This window comes from Ischnura elegans, chromosome X (assembly GCF_921293095.1).
Source record: "Ischnura elegans chromosome X, ioIscEleg1.1, whole genome shotgun sequence".
Lineage (NCBI taxonomy): Eukaryota > Metazoa > Arthropoda > Insecta > Odonata > Coenagrionidae > Ischnura > Ischnura elegans.
This window is the reverse complement of record NC_060259.1, coordinates 97786266-97808812: the sequence shown is the minus strand read 5'-3', so window position 1 is coordinate 97808812 and position 22547 is coordinate 97786266. Positions and strand designations below refer to the sequence as shown.

At 39.3% G+C, this 22547-nt stretch overlaps 1 protein-coding gene across 1 annotated transcript in view; it reads right to left on the bottom strand.

The window, feature by feature from the left end:
- Positions 1 to 22547, bottom strand: part of LOC124171470 — a 142129-nt gene that overhangs the window by 643 nt on the left and 118939 nt on the right. The gene's annotated exons all lie outside the window — the stretch shown is intronic.

Sequence of the window (22547 nt, the reverse complement as noted above, 5' to 3'; positions counted from 1 at the left end):
ACGCTGTCGGAGTAAACGACTCGACGGAGTTTTTCCATGACGCTACTCATGGGACTGTATTGCCAATTACATACACAGCGGGCGGGAAAAGTCATTATATGACCGCCCTGACCATTCCCTCTCCGTAAACAGTCAACAACTTGTCAGAAAAGTTCTAGAGGGGCAATCAAAGGCTTGTATCGCGAATGTAATAATGTCAAAACCGCATGGACTAAGTAATTCTACGAACAGTTAGCATTTTAAGAAATTCTAAGAAAATTTCTTGTCTCCGGAAACTGTCGGCAACTCGTCAGGGAACTTCCAAGGGTGATAATTATGAGACGATTACGCAAACATGTAGGCATCATGAGCACCGTACTCATTCAAAGAGTTTGGCAAGGACAGAAAATCAACAAAAACTGGATTATCATTTGGAAAATTCCGCATTTTCTTCGGTTGGATTTAAATGCACCATGAATAATTGTCATATATAAATCCTGCATAAGGATACACAACAGTGCTGTCAATCATGCTCAGGCTTTGGTATCATGAGTCACGTAATCGCGCAAGCAAGAGATTGAAAACAATCTTCAACTAAATTACACGGCGTAACTAAAAATCCTACCTACGATTCAGTCACATGTAATTGAACTCATTGTAATGCGGGCATTCCCTCTGAAATTCTCTAATGCATATACACGCAATATTTCAAGCGTATCGTTTACTTGGCTTTGAAGATATTTGAACAATATAATAACGAAAGCCTAATATTAATTCATACTGCTACCGACATTCATCAACGATGGCTCGTTTGTTGCAATATTTTCTTAAACAACCGTTGGTTTGCCGGCCATTAGATTTCGTGTTTTTAGATCATAATGAAACAGATAAGCATGAAAAAACTAGGAATGAATAAACGAATATAGAGTGAGTAATGCAGAGAATTGAGATATTTTAGGCGATAAATAGCATCATTAATTGCGCTGTAACGGGGACATTCTATCTTCCTCGAGTAGTATGAAACAACATTCCACTTGCACAAAAATTAAGGTACCGACCCAGGACATTTCACTGTCATCGCAATACAAAGAAAACTGCTTTTATAGTATGGTAATGATAACTACATTCGGTAGCGATAACTTCAAATCCATCGGGGTTATACACGAGCTACATTAATACTATGCCACACTTCCACAATTACATTCATCGACGTCTCATCTAATTAAAATTTATCAAAATATAAGTTATTTTTCAAGAATTCAAATAATGATACCCACTGTTGTTTCATACGAAAATAGATAGATAAAATCGAACCACAGTAAAGTAAGTTTTCCATTTGAATCCGATGTAAAGGAGAAATTTACCTCACTAGCCGTGGAATTATGAGTATCTTAGAATAATAAATTGAGCTGTAGTCTAGTAACAGCATCAGGGCTGCCGACTTAAAAAAAATATTGGGGGGACCATACTGGGGGTGTTGTCCCGGGAAATTCGATAAATACTGAGTTTTAATTTTTTAAAGCATTTTAGATGAGTCATATGATCAACATTAAAACCCTGATAACTTTAATCTCGATATCTGGACACTCCGGGGAAAGTCGACAAGCCTGACATCTTTTCTTCCCCCCCAATAACAAATTTTTGGGGGGCTCAGGCCCCCTCAGGCCCCATGGAGCCGGCGCCACTGAACAGCATAACCTATAATCAATCACTTCGTAAGTCGTGGACTTATACATTTGAGAAAAAAATTACACGAGGGAAAACTGAATCTGCAAGTGGAAGTAAAGAAAAAAGTGTATTGTGGAAGTAGATCTTCAAGAAACATATCCAAGGTTGCATAGCTGCTATACGTCAACATATCGTGCTAGCCTTTCACTTCTCATCGTATTCTACGCCGAAGCTCCCCACTTCTACAACCAGCCACGCCTGAGTGGTGCATGAAGTGTACCTAACAATGGTATCACAAGAATATCTACGTGAAAAATTAACGTGAGCAATCACATATACTCGATTGATATAACCAATTTGTTCACCGCCATGATTAACATAAAAATACGTGTGGGCATCGATAATCTACGCATCGCGAAATAAAATCGTTCAACCGCAGTCAGCACAACATAAGGTATTGTTTACGACGACTTCCACTGCGAGTGTGAACATATAATAATATCGAATTAAGATACAGCGCTTTATAATCCAATCGTAGGAAATGACCGAAAATAATGATGTATTTTCCTTCGAACAAGCTGCAACACTTTAGGGTGTGCCAACGAATTGTACATGCCACAGGGTCGCCAAACGTAAAAAGTGTAGGCTAATAGCTCGACATAACTACGCTAAAACACTACTTTCTTAAAGAGTTATAAATGGAAGTCAAATAATTCTGCATTCCCCCCTGCCAAACACCGTAGAGATGTGTATTAAAGACATCAAAGTACACGCATGCCTAAATATCGGTTAAATTCATTATTAGAAGGTACTTATGCCACCGATACATAATTAGGAACACGGGAGCTTTCAGAAATTACTATTGTAGGCAATCCTAGTTCACTTTCGTATGAAGGTTTTCACAGCTTCTTTTATCAATGTTGGAGGTTGTTTTCGGGAATTGCTGCGTAGGTAACATTTCCTTACTCGACGTTCCACTCCTCCTACTGGAAGCGTTTCCATTCGCCCATTCCCTTGACAACGCTCCCAGTAGGAGGAGTGAAACGTCGAGTAAGGAAATGTTACCTGCGCAGCAATTCCCGAAAAACACCACCAACAATCCTAGCACACAACAAAAAAGTTATATATATATGTATAGATATTAACAAGACGCCTTAAGCGCAAACATGCAAATAAATTCAGAGGTAAGGACCAAACCAACAAAACCAAAACTTAAGGAGTAACACTCACTGTTGGCGCTATTCATTGCCTCAACTTGCGACCTCTTCCCCGTCCGCAGGAACACTGACTGAGCGAGGAGACGGTCGACAGAAGCGCTTCTCATCGGCGAAATGGCGTGGTAACTACAATGTTGCTCGATGCAACTCAATGTAGTCGCCGGCGAGAAAAAAGTATCCGGAGCCAGGGGGGCTGCGAGGGGTGAGGGGCGGGGAGAGAGGGGGGGCAAAACGTTGCTGCTCGACTCGCGAAATTGATATAGGTGTGGAGGGGGGAGGTGGAGGGTGGGCCTCGGGTGGAGATTCGAGACAATGTTAGAGGAAGAAAACCACGTGGTCAGAAGAGACGATTCCTTGACGGCCGCGTCAACCAAGGCAAGGAAGGCAACAATGTGAAGCAGGAGCTAATTAATGTGATGCGATCTAGGCATAAAGTCTAAAATATCTGCTATGGGAATTACATTTCTTACTAGGATTACATTACTAGGCTTAGATTGCTTGAACGATTGAGAATTGCGATGGGATCTAGACATGAAGTCTAAAGCATCTGCTATGGGGAGTACATTTCTTACTAGGATTACATTACTAGGCTTAGATTGCTTGAACGATTGAGAATTGATATCTTTAGGAGCTACATGGAGAACATCATCTTGGAGCCCCACTATATTTCCAGGTCCGACAGAAGCGATAAATTAAGATATGTATTTTGCTGAACGGATAGATATGGGAATTCGTTTTTCCCCCAACCATGAAGGACTTTAATAAATGCTAGTCGCTATCTTGTTTGAGCATTTGCTTTTCATACGTAGACGCCTGGTTTCCTAAGACCCCCGTCACATGCCTTTTAAGTGGCTTGCGGGGTAGATTATGTTTATTGTACGTAGACGTGCATACAGGAGGCTCTAGTCCGTCCCATAGAAGGTTGATTCATGCTGTCAATTCACCCTTGCGTATTACTCGGTTATCAATGAAGTAAGCCACGCGGAATTCCCAAGTCCAAGTAAGTACCGTTGGTGTTGTCAAAGCCACAGTTCCCAGCTTAAATGCTGTCTTCTGGTTTTTTCGCTAAAAATAATTTCAGGAAGATATATTGGTCACTTGAAATCATAATCGAGCCGTGGAATTTTAAATTTTGGTGAATAGGGTAGAGGAATAGGGAAGTGGAATGTGTTTAAAGCGTATTTCGGTCGGCGGTGCTTGGGTTTGAGACTCATCTATACCCTATATTTGCGATAAATAATTTGTACTCACAAGGAATGGAATTAAAAAATTATGAAATTGATAGATTATACTATAAACTCGAAATTAAATTTCGGCTATAGTCCTCAAATTATAGAGTATTTCCCGGAGGAGTTCGGATCGCCAAACTGTTAGCGGCGCAAGTGGCGGATTTAATAAACTCATTTACATCTACATGCGTGCCATCTCCAATGTGTTTGGCCGGGGCCGATCAATCACCAGCATCCAGTTGGCAGGCGGATTCCCACATGCACACCTCAAGGTCGTAAAAATGTTACGCATACTTAAAAAAAATATACTTCAATATTCATGCAAAGGCAAAAATTGCCAACTACTCTTGAAGGCAATCTGTCTATGAAGCTAGAACACGAACAACGGTTAGAAACACTAGATAAATTCAGAAAAACGTATTAAGGAATACATAGCTAGTAGATTACACTAAAAGTCAACTAACCTATTAGTAAGTTCTAACGCTGCCGTTATAGTCTCTTTTCGACTGAACAAACAACATTCTGAATCCATTTTTTTTACAGTCCATATCTATTTAAATGCGCGGTGAGTGACGGCACATTTAGCGCCCGACCCCAGAATTCTCAATTATGATATTCGTGATGTCTACATTCATGTATAGGCTGCAGTCCATGTGCAAAGGTTAAGCTGTCCCTCAAAGATGACTCTTATCAATACATTTGATACTCAAATTGCGCAACACTAATCCAACCCATGGGCGGTTTCCATATAAAATTTAAAAATGACAATAAAACTACTAAACATCACAGTGGTATAAAGTACGAAAGGTATGTACATCAATTTTCAATCCAGTTAAATTATGTATCTTTACTCTCTTTATGTTTGAATATTAGGTTTTTCTTCGCCAAGGCTAAAATCAACCTCCATCATTTTCCAAGTTTTCCTCAACTTCGTTTATCAATGGGCGTGTTCTCTCGAGCGAAATTAGGGTTATATTGGCAGCCATGATAAAAATGAATCATTATATTTCAAGATTATTCGAATATATGGCTATTTTTTAATAAATATATTTGGATGGCAAATATTTATTTCTCAAACATATAGTGTTATTTTATGCTTTCCTAAGATGTTATTGAATAAATTTTGAAGGATTTGTATCCTTATTTACACGAAAAAAACAGTGCATAAAGTTTAGTTAAAATATTTTGATTTTACAGCATATCAGCAAGTAATGTATACATACAGAAAAACTTATGAAAATGTTCCTTGCAAAAATTTAAAAGTCGAAATTATATCCATGTGGCAAGCATAGATCACTTGAAATTACTTGATGGGTAATATGGATCGTAAATCAATTGGTTAACAATGACTGAAAACACGTCTTCCGTGAATTTTCATTGGATCAGACGCTCCTTTACAGGGTAATTAAACTTTTTTTCAAGGTCTTCGAAAAAAAAGAAAGTAAAATAACTTTATGCAAACAAAAAGTATAACTAATATTTCTACCTATCCACAGAAATAATAATCCACGTTTTCGTGCGTGCATTTTCTCTAGTATGAATTACACTTTTTCCGACTTTAGGCACGCATACAAAATTTTAGACCTCAATAGCCACCTTGACCGCAACAAAGTGTGGAAGAAGAAATAAATGATGAGGAGGACAAAAACCTTTTCAAGCACTAATTCATAAACGTTTTCGTAATCGGACATTATCAATGAAATTAATGGTTTCGGGCGTTGATTTGTGGAAGGTACCCATGGTAAGAAGAATTAGCATACACTTGGTACATCCACAGAATTTTTGTAGACAAAGGACAGTGGAGAAAGGACATGACAATACAGCTGATGACGCCGAAACGATAAAACCGGATGCATGCTCAAACGAAAACTCCTGCGCAAGTACAAAGTGAGAAGAGATTGCTGTAATGATGGAGACTGTTATAGTTAATGGTACCATTACACAAGAGTAAATTTTACTCAATGTGTAAGGAATATCAGCTGAACAACACGATGATTATTGTTTTGAAATCGAGAAATAAGCCCTCATAAGGAACGTTCTCTCATTACATCTAGAAAGTAAATGAAAAACAAGGACGTGGGAAAATTTAAACACGTGGATACAGCAATGACATACAACGCTCCATACACGTACTCAATCATACGCATTACTGTGAGCGATGTAAGGTTGTGAGGTGCGCACGCTTACTTCGTCTTAAAAGCGTCAGAGAAGTACTACATTTTTTATTTAAGTATGTATAGTAGTATATTTAAGTATTTTTGTACTAAATGTAATTATGATACTAAGAGCTGAACAGAGCAGGAAAAACGATGTCACATTAGCTTTCAGGCCAAAGGCTTTCCTGGCATGATTAGACACATGGTAGCACCAACGTTCTCACTTTTAGTCGCATAAGGTACGTAGGTGCGCAGACGATACGGACTCGCTTCATAGTGACACACCGGTCGACTTAGAAATGGCACTTACCAAATCGGTGATTTTCTCGCAATGTCCATGATCTTGCAAAGCGAGACGTAGGTGGATGTGACTCTTGAGGAATCGTCAAAGAATTAGGTGTTGAAGTAATAATTACAATTATAACCAGTGGCGGATCCAGGATAGGTCCAAGGAGGGGGATAGGGGGGGAACTGGGGGGTGCCTCTCAACCCAATGGTGAATCTAGGTTTGGACCAGGGGATTTTGAAAATTTGGGATTTTCAAGACTTGAAAGCAGTAGTTAAAGGATTATTCTTTGATAATACCGATGCTGCTTCGCACTTGTATTAGGTCGTTTTATTAGTACCAAAATCTGTAAAATAGATCCTAAGTTAAAATTATTTTGCAATTTAATTCATTACAATGGTTAATTTACCGGAGCGTATAGCTAAATACTTTTGCACAATGAGGTAACCTCCAAAAATTTCGATTTTATCTAGCATATGTTTCGATCCAATGGGGGGGGACCCTCAACACCCCCGCCACTGATTATAACAGAAGAAAACCTCATACTAAGTGCCAATTAAGCCACAAAATCTCGCTAGAGAAATGTTTGGAGGTAAAATAAAAACAAATTTCTGCCATAAAATATTCAATTAAAAATATACGGAGCCTTATGACCAGGCCATGCTTTAAAGCGGCGTTGAAGAGCTTGAGTTATCATAAATCCACAGATCATCAAAGGTTATGTAGTAGTCAGAAATATATTTATGATAAATTACTTCTACGATTTAATTTATGATGCAACAGTGGATTAAACTCACCATAATTATCTCGAATGCCTTCAGAGGAATGAAACTCATAGCAATGCCAAAATAATGCTCAATTGAGCCATTAGATCCAGCCAATCTAGGTTATGATGAAACGATAATTGCTCCAGCAAAAGCTTCGTAAAGGAAACTCTGTCTGGAAAAAGGAAAGTCTGATATCAGGTATGACTACAAATTCTTCATCTCGGTATATTCTAAGAAGGTTCATTTTTTGCCTCCAATGGCTGACACAACAAAGGGAAGGAAACAAAATGATTGGTACGACATATACACATCTAATATGTCATCTTCCACTTTTCAGCATAATCAAGTGTACGCGTGTCCTATTCTTGGAGGCAATTTGGAAAATAACGCGCATGGTATACAAGAGTAAACACGATATCATCACCTTCCGTATGTATCCTTAATCACGCACTGATAGCATGCTCCGCAATTAACACTACCTCCATTGTTTCTAGATCCTGACGATGAAGATCACAATTTCCGTCCCTCAGAGGGATAGCTCCAGCGATAGCTTTTCAGGGACCTAAAGAGCGATCGCTCGACCCATCCTTTTCTGAATTACATTTAAAGCCAAACATGGCGTTAGTGTCGCTGTTAGCGCAAGTGCTGAGATTGGCTGAGAGACAGTACCAGCGATGGAAAAATGGACGTGCCGAGAGGTGGAAAGAGATGGTGATTTCCCATCCCTGAATCCATCGGGGAAAATAAACGCATGAATAGGTAATGTTTCCGCCATAATTAGAGCGATCACAGAAAAGGAATGGAAAATGATCGCGATTTTCATGCTAAACAGCGGCGGATCGCGGTTTGGACCAAGGGTTTGGGGGCACAAGCAGTGGAGTCAGTGGGAAACACCCCCACCCCCTGAAGTGGATTCGGGCGACTCCCCAGAAAATTTGGATTTTATTTTGGGTAAGTTTCGACTCAATAAGGCAAGCCTATAGTCCACAAAGACCTCCTTTAGATCCGCCACGAATTACCTACGACCAAATAAATTAAAAATTTCCCTACTTATCCATATCCTTAATGTGCACTCCGTTAATAATTTAAAAAATACTTGAATTGTTTTCAGGAAAGGTAAATTCCAACATAAATTCAGTCCAGAAGATTGTAAATATGCCAATAACAGTAATATAATAATATTATACATGTATAATCAAACTGCAAAATAAATCAAAGCTATGCAATATAATTTCATTCGATGTTTTAAAGACTTATTCCCAGCCAATATAGGTATTAATCATCATGTTCATTATTGTGCATTCAGGTTCCACCCTTGCACCGACAGGCTATGATCTACTGTTGAAGACGTCCTATGAAAGTATGGTAAGCGATGTATGGGTACTGACTAAATTAACCATTATCAAAACACCATATCTGTGAAGTGCTCTCGCTTATGGGAAGCGCTAACATTATACTTGTTGGAATATTTTGTGCATTGCTGAAGGTCAATACCTAATTTAAACAGGGTAATGTACATTGAGGATCGATTTCTCTCTGTTATGTGTTTCATAAAATAGTAATACTTTGAATTTTATTTCAAATCCATCATACCAAATTATGGCAATGACTCCTAAATATCATTCAAAATTTTATTACAGATTTCGAAAATATATTTATTCTCGTGTGTATTTAGAAGTCAACTTCGATAATCTACATTTTCCTCTCTCTGATAAATCTATGACATGATGACCTGATGAAGACAATCGTCGAGAGACAAGTAGATGACATGTGAAAGAGAAGAAATACGTAGGTGTGAACAGATGAGGTGATAGGAGAATTGAGTGGAGAGATGCGTTAAACCAATCTCAGGATTGTTGACCAATGATGATGAATCTACTCACGGAAGAATACTACCGGGAGAAAAAAATCATCAGGCTTCGCTTACCAAGCCAGCATAGCCAAGTTACCTAAATTTTGCGGCAATTTCGAGCGGGGGAGGGGTATTTGCTCACTCGTTCGCTTGTCACCATCCTAAACCCACCCAATTACATCATGGCACATCTTGTTCCTTCAACCCGAGCTAAATCTTCCTGAGAAATAAGAATACAGTTTGCAGGGTTGTGACCTTATTGGTCCCAAAATGAAAAAGTATGGAGTTCGATTCACAATGCCGTTTCCCGAACGATTGAAATGGTATCGCCTTTCAGAGGAAAAATTTGTCCGTTACATTTTGATGACCCTTGATTAATGTGAACCAGGAATATCGGTATACATGAGTTACTGCATGCGTTATTAGCATCAGCCATTGAGAGAATTGAGGGGCTTTTTTCCGTGACTGGTATTAATGAAAACAATAAGTATTGGTGGGCATTTCTAAAGCTTAGAAACGAAATTTACCAATGTATGTAGGGAGCTGGCAAAAAGCATTTAGGAGAATGAGAGTTGATCAAAGGAGAAGACTTCGAGAGGATGGCTAACGAGAATAGAGATGTGGAGTATGGCTGTGAATGATAAACGTGGACGTAGATGGGCTGGAGTCGTTCGAGATATGTGTGGAGGAGAATGGAGAAAGTGTGATAATCAGACAAGGAACCAGAATAGCCTGGTTTAAGTTTCGTGGCCTTCCGATGGATTGTGTTGGTACAGAGACTGAATTTGAAACGATTAGTGAAGGCGCTTCGAGCATACCAAGTTCTGGGATATGAACATTACTTTCAGCTACACCAATTCCTATAAATGAAAGTTTCCAAACATCTTCCAACTCCCAAACATTTGTTTCCGTTCAAGAACCAGCAATTTCAATCGAGGGAATAGCATTGCTGGGGTGGCGAAACTGTTGGCTTCATGTCAGTTGATCCGGGTTCTAATCCCGGCGGTGGCAGGGATCTCTGCTTGAGTGCTATGTGGAGCGCAATACAAGTCCGTCGGGTGGGACGTTTACCTGTGATCCTCTTGGCGCCTTTGTTTAAGAGCAGACTAATGTCGACGCCGCACAGTGGGCTGAAATCTAAAAACGCTGGTCAAAAATATTAAATTCTTTTTAAAAACCATGATATTTTCTAGTTAAAGGATTATCATTGACCACATGGGTGATAGAATTTTACTTTTAAGTTTTTTAGACCTGGAGACGTCTGTCAAATTAATGTCAATTGATCTTAAAAAAATTTCCCGGTTTTTTGCGAAAATTTACTAAAGAGTTTTGCTACAGTTGCGTTTTGTTGTAAGACGCCTAGTTTTTCATGGGGTTAGAATGACTAACAATCGGAACACTGCACGATGTTTATTTCTGAGCCTCAGATAACATTAGAAATCACGAAAATTTCAACGAGTACTGCCGAGAAACAGCTTCCCTATCTGTGAATTTACACCAGCGGTACTAAAAGCAGCCCACGGTGCACAGGGTGCTGTTTCGTAGACAATCAACTGCAAAACTAGCAGTGCCATCAATTACCCATCTTTCCGAGAGAGAATTGGAATCTCGCCACCAAGACATAAGATGATACCAGGCGAAATGCGAAAATTTTCCCGTTTAGTTGAAATGGGATATCTATTCCAAAGGCTCATTTCTTATGATCCTCCAACATGAGGTAGTTTCACATCTGAAAATGTTAAAATAAATGCTTCAAAGGAAACCAGAAACTAGTTTGTATTGGAGGAGTCAACTTCAGATGAGGACATCCATGATTGGGATTGCGGTGAAAACTAATGGCAGAGTGGTGAATTTATTCTTTGTGTTTTATTATGGGTTATATATTTATTTTGATATACTTTGGTTCATAAATAACTACATTTTTTAAGGTTTCAATTACATTTTTCAAAATAGAAAATGCTTGCTAGGTGATTTCTTGAGGATATAATTCCAGAGGAAACGTTAGCACAAACGCAAACTGGTAATATATTATGTCATTAACATTGCTTTAAAATAATTCAACGTATTTCATATGAATAGCATCATTTATTGTAAAAAATTAAATTATGTGTTCAACTACTCAATTTCTCATTGCAAATTATTATGTTCAATTAAATGATCCCATGCCCGCCCAATGATGGGCAATAAAATCTCCCGACTGCAGCGGTCCGATTTTGGGATTTTTTCAGTCCCCGCGACTTTGTTGAAAACCTTTTTCGGCAAAATATCATTAGATTCAAGTTTTATAGCCAAAGCATAAATTTCTGAAAAGATTTCACCGTGCTGCTTACAAAAATATGGAAGATATGATTTTTGACCAGCTTTATTCAATTTCAGCTCACTGTGCGCCGGGTTTCTCTCCACCCTTCTTTCCCTGTTCTTGCGCAATGGCGGAAATAACTTCAGCTATTGGCCGCCTCCTCTAAAACCATAACAACTTTCAATGAAACTATAATGGATAGGCGTCCCGTTCCTCCCGGAACGAGGGAGGACTGGCACAAAGATCATATGCTCAGAAAATGCTAAGTTCCACAGTACTGACCTATTCAAATTTCTCGAGGAATTTTCTATGGAATTTAGAACGGTCGAGGCAACTAAGAATAGCAAAAAAATTGATTTAGGACGCTAATATTTTTACAAAAATATGTATTCTAAAATGTGTCCCAGTCCTCCCTAGTCTCCCCTAGATGTAGATGCTGGGTGGGTGGAGATAAGAGACGGATCACAAGAACGACATGGTGAGAAATAGGTCACGTGTCAAACTTGAAAACATAGTAACAATAATTCGCCTTTATTAGGCTAGAATGGATCTAGGAGGTCCCATCTTCCTTCTAAACCCCTAAAAGTTTGGCACCGTTGGGATTCGAGCACACGCCCCTTCGGACTGGCGCCTATAACCAAAACCTTAGACCGCTCGGCCACGCTACCTCATCGAAGTTTGTTTCGAACATAGGACCTTGCGCGCGTGAGGCGCACGTGATAACCACTTCACTATGGAAGCATATAATGGGATTAAACGACCGTGAATAATAAATTGTAGCATCTTATTCAGAGTTCATCCAAATTTAGCGGTCCATCACTCACTCAAAGCTTGGTTTAGATAGGTGAGGGTTGCGGTCCACCAGATCTATGCCACTTGCCTATTAAACTTGATTCGTTGTCTCGGGCGTGACTTCATGGAAACGACTTACCATAATGAAATGTAAAAAACCTTTGTGACTCCACATAAATTGAATGCTGCGCCACCTAGTTGTCGACGTCGCAGGTCATCGTCGGGTGCATTGGCATCGTAGGCGGAGAAGAGGACGAAAGAGAATAATATTTATTCTCTGTCTCCAATGCAATTAAATAGATTGTAGCATCTAAAATAAATATTTATTCTCTGTCTTCGATGCCTATGTACGGGATGATGATGACGTGGCACGCCAAAAGCTAGTGATAAGTTTTCGACGAATTAAAATTTTTTTTCATTTCAGTATGCAGATAAGATTCGAACATAGGGTGGAGGATTCCACTTGTTATTCAAGGAAATTGCCGGGGACTAACCCCGTGCACGGGGTTGAGTCCCGCTCAAGACAAATGCCGGCCGGCCGTGTCTTCCAGAAAGGTTTTTTTTCACCACTTGAACACACTACTCCCACATCACAAACAAATGCGCACGATAATAAATGCGGGCATTAATAACTGGCTGGTGAGGGTGAACTTGGTTTAACGGGACAGCATTAACCGGGACAGCAGCGCGCCACATAATGAATGAGTCCTGATAAATCAACCGATAAAAAATCGTCACCCGATAAAATATCACGTAAATTAGATTGCATGGGAACGCGATGCCAAATATTTATCGTATTATATTTCGTGAACACATATAAGATGTGAGGAGGACTTAAACATCAGAAGAACTCACGGAGAAAGCAAACGAGGTCGCTACTTCCTCATAGAACTCCCACCGAGATGCTCTGTAGGCCAGTTTTCACGCTCTTTTTTCGTTTCACCACATGGTGATCTGAACGTCTCTCCCAAGGACACGGTCGGCCCCGCTTGCGACTGCCCACGCTTCATTCCCCGATAACAGCCCCTAAGTAAACACGAAGGCCCGCCGCAATTAGGGGGGACGGCAGGGCAGGCGGCGGGGAGGGGGGGGGGGGGGGGGGGGCCAGAAATAGCGAAGAAGAGGCGGCGGACTCCGTGAGTGTCATTCCAGTGAACATGAACAAAGGGTACCACGAGTCTCGGCTTGAAAACGGAATGTATTCAAATAAAAGGCAGTTGCACTTTTCCACTAGCATAATGATATATCTTGTTTATTATTATTATTATTGTTATTACACATTGCTGCAAGTAGACTATTGCCTGGGGGCAGCATTAGATGTATACACATGAATAACAAATGTACCTATCTAATACAAAGTTTAGAAACAGAAAAGACACCCAAGGTAAAAAATAGTACATTAATTCTAATCTCATAATACTAAGAATTTATCATTTTCCCAATAAACCAATTTCAAACAATCCATTAAATACATTAGTTCTAATATAATGCAACTAACAAATGAACATTGACCCAATTAACCCAATTTCACGCTCTCGATTTTAAACCACTATGTAATTAACCAATAAGTGATGAGCACTTCTCCCTAAAAATTTTCGCATTTGCAGGAAAGATCTTAAAAATATCTTTTGGTAGGACGTTCCACTCCTTTAATCCTCTATGTAGGAAGGATTTTTTCAAAATGTCTGTTTTCTGTTTTTTTAACTTAATTTTGAATTTATGATTTTTTTCTTCCTATGTAATATAATGATGAACATGATTTATGGAGCAAGGAAGATACTTATGGAAAAATGCTACTACTTTGTATTTCAATGTGTTGCATTTCCACTGAGTATATCATGCCTGAATCGGCTGAACTTACGCGAACTATAATCTAAAGTTGAACTAGCTTACGTTGTAAACAAAGCTTTATTCATTCAGAAGTCTTTTAATGCATAGAAACGTCATCAGTAGGCTCACTACATCCTTCTGTATTCCATTACTAACACATCTCGAGTCCCTTTCTCCTCGAAGGAGAAAAATGAATAATCTTGAGGGGTGCCTGTGACTAAAGAATATCGATATGATATCGATTGAACATCGATGATTTTCAATTACGAGAACAAATATTGGGAAGGGAGAGACCACCTTATCAGGCTCAATAAAATATCGCGATAATATTTCGTGATAAATATACCGATAAAAAATCGTCACCCAATGAAATATCACTATAAATTAAATTGCATGGGATCGTGATGTCAAATATTTATCGGATTACATTTCGTGATATTTTACCGGGCGCAATATTAAGATGTTTGTAATGTGTCGATATATAGCGATTTTTATTGGACAATCATAAAACGCCAATGGCAAAGTTCAGCATCGGGTTTCCGTTTTGTTTTAGCATCGTGAAGTATGTATACATTTGGCTGTATCGCCGTGGCCCAGAGGGACGCATCTCTTGGAGTGCTATAGTCGCGAAGTAAGGGGACAACGTGGGAAAATGAAACGTATGAGGGCGGGCATGCTCTTCCAAGCCGCTCCTTCCCACTGAGAGCCTGCTGCCTTGTTCGCCGCTGCGATTATTCGGTGAATATCACCGAAATGTTTGACCTTCAACGCTCCCATCTTTCCTTACTTTGGAAATAAAAATATATAATTTCTACATTCACAAAGTAAAGGTACGAAAGAGAAATCAATGAATAGCTAGCTATTGACCATTGAGATGACAACAGTAACGTAAAAAAATAGGCTTCACGAAATCCCTTTCAAATACTAATTTCTTTCATCACTACACATCTTTCAATAAAAAACGCGACATTTCTTCAGTCTCCACTGAAAAATGGGCAATAATCTACTATGAATTTGTCACAAAGTGGGCCCACTATTTTATCATCGCTTTCGACTCTATTACGGGTGGATAAGTAATGAGCCACACCACTTGGATTCTTAAATCAGCAAAGTTATAGGAGAGAATATTTCGCTCGAAATTCCGGTACTTTAACTCCGCATGTCGTAAATAAATACAAGGACCCATAAGAAACTAAAATGCAAAGGAAACATTTTGTTTTCCAGCAGAGAGACAAGAAGGCTTTCTTCTACATATTGAAAACATGGCTGTTACGGTTAGATATTTTGTCGTCTCCGTTGTTGACAAGCAGTGACGTAGCCAGGAATTTCGATCGTGGAGGGGGGGGGGGGTCCAAAACCAGGGGGGAAAGTTTCTGAAAAACCAAGCACTAAGTTATGGGTTTTAAACTAATTTTAACACTTTTCGTAATCGAAAAAACTTAATTTGTTAAAGAAACATTTTGTAAATTCCTGATTTTCAATATTTTGTTTTCTTTTATATAGGACAATAATTTTGCTTTTATATTTCGGGGGGGGGGGGGGGTTCGGGCTTCCCCCTGGCTACGCCACTGTTGGTAAGGAATTGTTTCCCGCTTCTCCCAGTCTCAACCTACACTATTCTCTGGTTTCCAAAAATAAGAATAGCCTTTTCACGAATAGATTAAAAAAAATCGTGGCCACCAACGCGGACAGCAAGCCCCGAGTAAGATGTGGGTCGGCTTAACGGGCATCGGGCATCGGCGGTCCTTCGGCGCCGCGGTCGACGGCGGCGATCCGCACGATTTAACTCGAGAGGGTTTTACGACTCTCCGGAGAGCCTGGGATGCGTTAGCCGCAAACCCATCAGAGGAGGGTCGGACATGGAGCAGAGGGCGTGAGGCACGTGCTGCCCATTAAACGATTCTCTTCCCAATTCAAATCCATTACAGGACACATCCACCACCATCTCACGTTTCTAATTCCAAAAACGTCAGTGATTTCATTCACCTCCAACTTTTCTTTCGAGACCCTATGGAGGTCAAGTAGTATGGTACTTAGAGGAGGCGACCGACAGACGATGTCATTTGCGCCATGAGGGAAGAGTATGGAAGGAAGGATGGAGAGAAACCCGGCGCACAGTGGGCGGAAATCGAAAAAAGCTTGACAAAACTAATAACTCCGTAATTATTCAACGTGAATCCACGATTTTTAATAATTTTTACCTCCTTAATTCGAATCTAATATTATTTTTGCTCTAGAAAAATCAGGGGCCTCTCTGAAACAAAATGGCGGAAACATTAAAAATTCCCTAATTTTAATATTAAAAGCGCTGCATGTTAGATGCTTATTATATTCATACAAGTACTATCAATGACTTAGAAAATTCAATACATAACCCTAAACAACTTTACCGTGATGTATCGATACGCGGTAATTCCACGGAAATTAATGCAAGTGTTATCCTGTTATTTTCATTAGAAGTTATAACCATATTTCTGTATCTGGAATGAATGACTAATGAAATGGAAATAATGAATGCATACCTGAGTAAATACAGTTATAGGTCTTCGTCATCTGAATCAATCTCGTCTCCATCCGACTCTGCGCTCTCGTCAATCAGATTGAGGTTCCTAGCTCCTTTAGGTACCTTCACATTTCCGTGATTCGAATCGATTGATGAGGATATTATTGCGTCCGAAGATAGAAGAAGTCTTCGAAAAATATCTTCGAACGACACCATTCTTGAAATTTTTCTGGAGTGCTGCTCCATGAACCACCTAATATCCTTGTGCGCCGATTCAAGGGCCTCCTTCGACAATTGTCCAATGGGTAGTACTGCTGCGTTTACAATACACACTCCATGTATTAGAGTCTTATGAACAGTTGGGGGCATAAACTACCATCCATAGTGCTCCACATAAAGGGAAGCAGTGGAAGAGCAATGCTCGCGGAAACGATCTACGTCAGTTGGAATTCCCAAACTTCCCCCAAAAAAACCTTTATCTCTGCATCTCCTTCAATGCTAAATTGTTTGTATTGAAAATTGAATGAAAATAGTTTTTTCGACTCTATCGACTGCACCATTCCTTGGCACATAGCGTCGTGCAGTTCTTTTCGAGTCAATTCCCTTCTCTTTATTTTCTCCGCTGTCGGAGATAAAAACTTCTAAATATACAAACCACAAAAAATAGCTACATTTTCTAACGTTGCCTCATCGACAGTAAATCTTTCTACAACTAGTGACCTGTTAATCATACATGTGACCGATGTTAATATATTCCCTCCGTGGTGTGCGACCTCTCTGTATTAGAGCAACTTCGACAACCGGTAGCCAATCGATGGGTGCACCAAGGAGAACTCTGTCAGTAGTCACTGTGGCTAAAAGACGTCGATGTTTCAACACTCACCAGCTAAGTTAGACTGACCGTATGAGTAAAACTGAGGGAGCAAGACATTTTCTAAGCCAATAGGACGTGCGCATTTTTGGGAAAACCGCCTTGTAAATCGACACCTAACTTGTTCACTAGCGTGTTCCAGAGAAGCGATCTTTTGGAGGGCATTAACCGATGCACGTGCGCTTTACGGTGGTAAAACAAATAGCGGCTACTTTTCAAAGACACTACCTAGTCCCAAACACCAAATTCACGAGCCCCGCATTTTGAAGGAACAATAGACTGGAGAACTCAAGAGGTGTTACTTTGTGAACTACTAGTAGTGGAAGCGGATTACCGCCCCAAGGGATAATTGCGGTCTGTCGGTCGTGTGCACTGACCGCGCCTGCTTCGATTCTTTTCCCTGTCCTCAAGGTCGGAGGAATTTCTGGTTTGAAGGGACCTATAGACTATATTTATATAGCTATATATATTTATATAGCTATATAAATATAGTGCGGGAAATTCCCTCTGCATATGTATGTGAGAATAAGTACGAATAAGGGAACAAAGCACTCTGCCGACGTTTCGTCACACGTCCTCATCAGGCTCATGGGTGACCGGCGGCAGCGGCGAATTTTCCACTTTAAATGTGCCACAAGAGAGTATGAAAGTTTTCTTGGACAAAAAATTGTCTTCAATTTTAGATTTCACATCTTTCCTAACAATTGGGGTAAAAATAATATTGGTGGAAATATTATTTGCTTTAAACTGGATCAAAAACTAAACCAGGATACTCCGCGGCCGGCCCGGGCGGCTGCGTTGACTTTTATACATATCCCATCTTTTAAAGGAAGGTAGCGAGTTGGAGCAAGATTTTTCTTTAGGATCATATAGTTAAGACTCAGGTCTTTCTTTCCATATGAATTTTACGATCAAGTCTCGTCGCACAGTGGGCTGAAATCGAAAAAAGCTGGCCAAAAATCACTGTAGTCTAAAGTACTGCAAAATAAATTAAACTTTTTGTGAAATGGGTATTTTATGGACACAATGAAACTTATTTACGATGATTTAGTCCAGAACATTGTTTAGGAGGGCAATAAAATTTAAAAATAGCGAGACGTTTTGCGGGAACCATAGTTCCCAGGGGCAAGCAAAATTTTGATACGGGAATATCAAGAGAAAAACAGATTTTCTTCCATTTTTAACTATATTTAAGCTATCTAATAGCTACTCCTAAGGTAAGTGATGATTTAAAATTGCTTTTGAGTCTATTACACCTGAAATTTTGGTCATTGAAGCGTAATAATAAAAATGAATACCATTGACAAATATATTTATTGCAAATTTCTCAAAACAAAGGTACACCACATTAAATTCTAGTCTGAGTCAGAGGATGAAGACTCTTCATATTCTAAAATATTTTCGCTTTTAACCAGAAGATTTTTCACCTCCTCTGGAAGTTTTTTTACTTTACGGGGAACTCCCGCAGAACAAGAAATAAAAGGATCTGACGTAAGCAGAAGCCTATGGAAAAGATCATAATTTGTGGCAATTCTAGAAACTTTCCTGGTATGTTTTTCGCGATATCTTCTTATATCTTTATGTCGGGCTTCCAACGCCTCTTCGGAAAGTTGTCCAATGGGAAGTATGGCATTTTTCACAATTTCCGCTCCATGCAGTAAAACTTTATGAATAGTTGGCGGCATATGAAACCATGGATAGAGTTTCACATAGATTTAAGCGGTTTTAAGGCAATAAGCAGAGAAAGTCTTATCGTTAACTCGAATTCCAGTCGAGACAGCTCTCAAAATTACCGAGAAGCGAGTAATTAGGTCTTCTGAAATTCCTGGAAGACAATTGTAGATGGCACTCTATTATGATTGTCGATTACTAATAATTTAGCAACTCACGCAATAATAACATCCTAACTGATTAACGATTAAGAAAACCCACCAAGTTGACAAAGTGAATTCCTTAAAGTAAAAATACTATTTCCACTTCCACAATATTTTATGGAATTTACAATCAATATCAACTTTTGACGATTTTCAATTTCAACATCCAATTGCTTACATTAGAATATTTTAGGAATAAAATGCTTCGTGTATCTCTTATCATATCAATGAAGATAATGTTACAATTTACCTGAGATTTCAGCCGATAGTGCTGGATTTGCGAAGAAGCGTCTCGCAGTATTCCCGTCATTGGTCGTACCAAAACCTGGCTTAGGCAAATCAACAATAACACCCATTCTGGACCGGAATCCGTTTTGAACAATTTTTTTCCTCCTCTCCATTGCTATTTTAGATCCATCTGCTGACTTAACCTGTCAGTAAAGATTCAAGTTTTAGTAAAAATAATTATGCTGGGAGATATTCATTTACTTTTCTCTGATAAGTAATGCAACACATGTATATACGTTTTGATCTTACCTTCCACATTTTTATGTCCAGGCGGTAAGATATGTGCAAAAGACATTCAAAAAATCTTATATATCAGTGAAGAATTGACAAACCAAAAGAAAATTTCGATTCGTCCACCTTCATTTTTTTTTTTTTTAAATTATTCATGTCTGAAATTCTTGCGCCGCAAAGATAGCACCTCATACAAGACGTTTCAGTCAATGCACTGCAAACCTGTAGCAAAAAAGTTATGAATATCTACTCCATTATTTCCCGAGTGAAAATTGAATTTGATAGAGAAACCTTACCTTTCCATCAATCATTGTAAGTATTAATTCAAATTTGACCACAACATTGCCCACACTAGCGAGCTGAAGGTTGTTTATTTGATCGCGTACATAATTCTCTTCAGCTTTTGAGATCTCTTTCGTTTCCTGGACCCACTGAATCCGTATAGGCCTGCAAAATCTAGCCGAAGACGGGTGAGGGTTTGACCATATGTATTGTCCTGTTTCACAAAAGAGGAAAATATTAGATACGATCATGACTTTAGATATCACTATAAACTTATGCTCAATTTTTGTTTACCTGATGCTGAGTCCAACAATTGCAGAGGCACTAGAGAGGTGGCAAACAAGCTGTCATCTTTCACATTTGATGTCTGCCATGTTTGCTTGTAGCGAGAGTGACCAGAGCTACCATTGAAACCCCATTTACATATCAGTTTGCATGTCGAAGCGGAGATTTCCTTGCCTGATTGCACGATGAAAGAAATAATTCTTGAAGCCGTATGATTAAGCAGAGATTGCAAGTCTACTTCACATTTTTCCTCTTCTATGGTTATCCCTTCCGGATAAGCCACCTTTTTGCTTTTTTAACCCTTTCATAATTTGGGTATATATCGTGCCCATGAAATTTCGCTGTTTCCCGAATGAAGAGGTATTGACTCTTCGTCAATTGTGCCGTCACAATTAGAGAAACGGCTTCCTCTTCCGAGAGCTGTCTTTGAGGAACATCTTTAGCCCTCCATTTGGAAAGCATTCGCTTCCCTCTTGTTGGGGTAGTAGTTGTGACCTCTTTCACAATCTTAGCTGCTGTATTGTCTCCTGTGGCGCGTAATTCCATGGAAGTTGCTACACTTAATTCCTCCAGTGAAGTAGAACTTCTCAGTTTTATCACTTTTCTACGTTTAGACCTCTCACTTGCACTGTCGAAATGCAGTGACGGTCTTCCACGAGGAGTGCTTTCAGTGGAGCCTAAAACAATGTATAAATAAATTACGAAATAATTACAATTCACAGACTAATACAACGAGGAATGAAATACTCGTGCAGTTGTATATGCGTGCAGTAAATATTATCATTTATCCGTAAACATTAGCACTCACCTGGAGGAGACGAACACGGGAGATAATTTAACACAGCGTCAGGAAGTGTTATTGGCTGTTGTAACCAAGTATGATTCAACTTAAGAAATCTACTATTCACTCTGGTGCACGCATCCCACTTTCGAAAGTATTGATGAAAAAACACTTTTTGAATGAAGGCCGCAAGTAAAGTTTTTAATTTCTCATCTCCTCCCAAAAAATATTTTTTGTGTAAAAACTCCAGTACTAACGATTTCTTCTGCTTAATGGTACTCCTTCTATTTTCCAAGATCACACTATGTAAATCTTGGCGTGTCACTAATGCTCTATCCATAACTTGGCAACTAAACAGAACGACCTTCGGCACACACTTCAACAAAGAATACTGACGGGAGACTGAAGCTGAGCACCCAGCTAGAAATGAGCGTGCCAATCGCATAGACGGCATATTTTGGGAAAACCCAATTTGTAGAATGGAAACACTTGCACGTGTTCATAGTAAAAGAACAAATCCGGGTGCATAGGGGTAGCCGCCGAGGACAAAAGGCTTGGAGAGCGCGCGAACCGTTAGGTTTATTGCCATCCGCACGTGGCTCCCGCGGAAAGACCCAGGGGTATAATGGTTAGAAGAAGGCAAAAATCATAAATACACCGCAAATAACAAGTAGTTGAGTACAATGCACTCACAATTAAGGGAAACAGTCTCTCAAACGGACTACTACGCATGTCATCCTATGTTCTCGAGTGCCTACGCCGTGTATTGCGGGTCATGGGGTGCGACAACCGCCCGACATCATTTTGTTTTATCACGAAAAAATCGGAGGGGAGCAAGTTGGAGCAAGATTTTTCTTTTCCGTCTAATAATATAGACTTCAGTATAACTCCTGGTGTAAATATCTTAGCAGCGGCAAGCGGCGGTAACTACTTTTATCCTAGCATTAGGTAAAAAATTAACGAAAAATAGTGGTATTTTTAAAAATTCATAAAGTTAATACAAAACAATTGACTAAAACAAAAGTTCACTCATAATTAACTAAAAGAGTGGCACTATCAATAAATATTCTCAAAAATTTCGAATTATTAACTGTATTTCATTGCATGGGTAACAAACGTTGAACTTTTTCGTAAAAAGCGCGCACTCACTATTTCACCGATTTTTATTGATTTTTGGCGAGCTATAAAAATTAGACAAAAAATTTTGACAGATAACTAACTTCAGTTTTACATACCCTGGACATTCTAAAATGATAATATACTATTCCTGATTCGATATAAAAAAGTCAATATTTTGATTTTTGGCCAGCTTTTTTCGATTTCAGCCCTCTGTGCGTCGCCCTCCTAAAGTTTTTTT